Genomic DNA, 4558 nt, shown 5'->3' on the forward strand with positions numbered 1-4558 from the left:
CTTCGAGATGACAGACTTGATTTGTTTTTTGTTTATTTGACTGAGTCTGGTCTTAGTTGAGACATGCAGGATCTTCACTGCGTCATGCGGGATATTAATTGGGTCCTGCAGGGCTCACTAATTGTGGCACAAAAGGCTTCAGTGTGGGAGGGTTCAGTAGTTGCCCTGGGGCATGTGAGATCTTAGTTCCCAGACCAAGGACTGAACCTGCATCTTCTGCATTGGAAGGTGGATTCTTAACCATTGGACCACCAGGGAAGTCCTTAGACTTGATTTGTTATAGCAGTTGGTATTATCTTAACTTACACACCTACACACGCTTTCGGTTGTGATTTTTAGGTAGGAACTTGGACAGGTAGAAAGGATATCATCTCTTGAAAGAAGTAAACCGGAAAGATTCAGATTTTGTAGCCCATTGCAAAATGCCCAAAATAATCCTTTTCAGGCCAAGGAGATTATAACAATAACAGAATTTGAAGGCTGCAGTTTGCTGGCTACTCTTCAGGGTCAACTTCTGATGCAAGGGGTTCACAGTATGACCCTAGGAGTCATTGGATGGGCTACAGGCGTTCTGAGAGCTCCTGTATTTGTGTGCAAAATTACATGTACCAACTGGACAGAAGGAACCCCACTTTTCTTCTCACTCTCCAGTGTGTCTGCACTCAAAAAACTGAAGAATCAGTTGTGAATCTGAACATAAACCACTTAGGTTGATTTAGAACTGAAATGAAAGCCTGACTTGGCTGAATGTTCTGGATTTCACATTTTTCCCCTGGGGTTTCCAATCCTAAGAGGAAAAGGAGAGCTTTTCTAGAAACCAGTACACTAGCATATGGAATCATTGCCAATGAGCAAGTAAAATAGTCTGGGTGAGGGAAATCATGAATATATAATACAATTGTCTTGTGGTCAAGTAGCACATTAGGCCGATAGTCTTAAGAGTAAAAGCAAGCCTGGATCCTTGTTTATCATCTGGCCTCGAAGCCTCCTTGCCTCTGCGTGCTGGAGACTCTTTATCCTTCAGATCTCTTGCTGGGGGCCTCCTTCTTTAACAAGCCTTCCGTGTTTCTGCTTTTCCCTTCTTGATCTCACTTCTCAGTGAGACTCCTGGCCCACATTCTGGCTCATCTCATCTCCTCTTTTAATTATTCTGTATGTACAATGAAATCCTATAAGAGCCGTCACTAGGCTGAAGGCAGAGTTTGTGCAGTAGCCCTCTTTCATATCCACCAGGGATGCTCAGAACAGGCCTATTCTCATACTAGACACTCAACACATTACTGTACTTGGGGAATCATGGCAAAGATGTAAATGGCTGGATTACAAGACACAGATTCTGACAGGTTAAGATAGTGGCATCTGGGCTTGTTGTGAGTGACCACAATGTGCTGATTGCCTGCTTTGGGTTAGAGTCCAGGCCAAATGCTTATCTACTCATTTAACAAATATTTGTTGAGTGCCTACTGAGTACTCTGTTTTCTGAGGATGTATCAGTAGATACAAGATAGCCAAGTATATACAAGTAGATACAAGATAGCCAAGTTCTTGCCATTAGAGTGGTGACTGAATTTCATCCTGGTAAAAGTTGGGATGCTGATGAAGGAAAACAGATATAGAGACGTGAAGTTGGGCACCCTCAATTAAACGCTGGTAAAAATAGGGAAAGGAGTACGTCAAGGCTGTATATTGTCACCCTGCTTATTTAACTTCTATGCAGAGTACATCATGAGAAATGCTGGGCTTGAAGAAACACAAGCTGGAATCAAGATTGCCGGGAGAAATATCAATAACCTCAGATATGCAGATGACACCACCCTTATGGCAGAAAGTGAAGAGGAACTAAAAAGCCTCTTGATGAAAGTGAAAGTGGAGAGTGAAAAAGTTGGTTTAAAGCTCAACATTCAGAAAACGAAGATCATGGCATCTGGTCCCATCACTTCATGGGAAATAGATGGGGAAACAGTGGAAACAGTGTCAGACTTTATTTTTTGGGGCTCCAAAATCACTGCAGATGGTGACTGCAGCCATGAGATTAAAAGACGCTTACTCCTTGGAAGGAAAGTTATGACCAACCTAGATAGCATATTCAAAAGCAGAGACATTACTTTGCCAACAAAGGTTCATCTAGTCAAGGCTATGGTTTTTCCTGTGGTCATGTATGTGAGAGTCATATATGGATGTGAGAGTTGGAGTGTGAAGAAGGTGGAGCGCCGAAGTATCGATGCTTTTGAACTGTGGTGTTGGAGAAGACTGTTGAGAGTCCCTTGGACTGCAAGGAGATCCAACCAGTCCATTCTGAAGGAGATCAGCCCTGGGATTTCTTTGGAAGGGATGATGCTGAAGCTGAAACTTCAGTACTTTGGCCACCTCATGCGAAGAGTTGACTCATTGGAAAAGACTCTGATGCTGGGAGGGATTGGGGGCAGGAGGAGAAGGGGACGACAGAGGACGAGATGGCTGGATGGCATCACTTACTCGATGGACGTGAGTCTGAGTGAACTCCGGGAGTTGGTGATGGACAGGGAGGCCTGGCGTGCTGCGATTCATGGTGTCGCAAAGAGTCAGACATGACTGAGCGACTGAACTGAACTGAACTGAAGTGACTATTTAAATGATCTTTTGACTCCAGGCCCCAGGGGCTTGTTGACACACACAGAGTGTAGGGAGGAGAAATAAGCAAGATATTAGAGGCAATTTAACAGAGTTCTGTTTGTTGTCTGCTCCCCTCCCCCCGCATAAGAATGGAAAGCTTTTTATGTCAAAATGTACTGTAAACAAAACAGGAGAAACCAGGGAAAACGTTCTGCTGCTGCTGCTGCTAAGTCGCTTCAGTCGTGTCCGACTCTGTGCGATCCCATAGACGGCAGCCCACCAGGCTCCCCCGTCCCTGGGATTCTCCAGGCAAGAACACTGGAGTGGGTTGCCATTTCCTTCTCCAATGCATGAAAGTGAAAAGTCAAAGTGAAGTTGCTCAGTCCTGTCTGACTCTTCACGACCCCATGGACTGCAGCCCACCAGGCTCCTCCGTCCATGGGATTTTCCAGGCAAGAGTACTGGAGTGGGGTGCCATTGCCTTCTCCAAGGGAAAATGTTCACTAATGTGTAATAGATAATGTTAATATTCTTGATGTAATTTTACAAATTGTAAGAAATCACATTCCAAAATAGAGTGGGGAGGAAAAATGACATGGACACACAAAGTAGAGGAGGCCCCAAACATGAAAACCATAAGACCTCACAAGCAATAGAAAGAAATGGAAATTAAAATAACAACTGGCTTCCCTTTGTCCTTATCAAGGGGGCACTTTTTCCCAAGGGATGATGCTGGGTGAGAGTCTAAGGATGAGATCTTTCACACGTGTTGCTGTCAGTTCAGTTCAGTCACTCAGTTGTGTCCTACTCTTTGTGATCCCATGAACCGCACCACGCCAGGCCTCCCTGCCCATCACCAACTCCTGGAGTTTACCCAAACTCATGTCCATTTAGTTGGTGATGCCATCACGAATAGTTTTCCAATTTTTCTACAATGAATATGTATCCTTTTTACAAATAACTATATATATACACACACACCGGAGAAGGCAATGGCACCCCACTCCAGTACTCTTGCCTGGAGAATCCCATGTACGGAGGAGCCTGGAAGGCTGCAGTCCATGGGGTTGCTGAGGGTTGGACACGACTGAGCGACTTCACTTTGACTTTTCACTTTCATGCATTGAAGAAGGAAATGGCAACCCACTCCAGTGTTCTTGCCTGGAGAATCCCAGGGACGGGGGAGCCTGGTGGGCTGCTGTCTATGGGGTCACACAGAGTTGGACACAACTGAAGTGACTTAGCAGCAGCATACACACACACACACACACACACACACACACGGATTTAAAAATATCCTATACAAATTGAAGGGAAGATGAGGAGGAGAGGTTTTGAGATTTCTAACATGCAGTAGAGCATGGTCCTAGACTCAGAACAGTGTTAGGGCTTCCCTGGTGGCTCAGACATTAAAGAATCTGCATAGGGGACCAAATTTGTTGTCTGTAGTTTCCAGTACCTCAAATTGCCCCTCTTCTGTGTATCCTTACCTGGCCAGTGTATGGCCCTTTTCCTTTCCACTCCTAGTCAGAGCCTGACCCTCAAGTCCTCCAACTTTCTGAGTGTGGTCTGAGCAGTCTCTATTGTGTTATGTTGTAAGCCTTTTAAGCAGTGATTCTGAACCCCAGCTGCACTCCAGAATCACTTGGGGCTGATTTTTAAAAAATAGTGATACCAGGTTGTCCTAATAAGGCTGTCCCCTTGTGACTTGCTGTCTTTTAGTGTTGTTGAGATCCTCTGGATCCAACCAAATCTAATTACTCTGGGTGTCCAGGTTTAGGTCATGAACATAATACATGCTTGTTGAATTGAGTTAAATAGGTTTGGTCTGCCAGCTCCTTGATCACAAAGAATTCGGATTTTGCCAATCTTTATTATTACTACTATTTTTTGATGTTAACTCATGTGTTGATAGAGACACATGAGAGGTGTCAGATGTATATCTGCTAGACTGTATCCTGTTCTT

This window comes from Bubalus kerabau, chromosome 6, assembly GCF_029407905.1.
Source record: "Bubalus kerabau isolate K-KA32 ecotype Philippines breed swamp buffalo chromosome 6, PCC_UOA_SB_1v2, whole genome shotgun sequence".
Classification (NCBI taxonomy): Eukaryota; Metazoa; Chordata; class Mammalia; order Artiodactyla; family Bovidae; genus Bubalus; species Bubalus kerabau.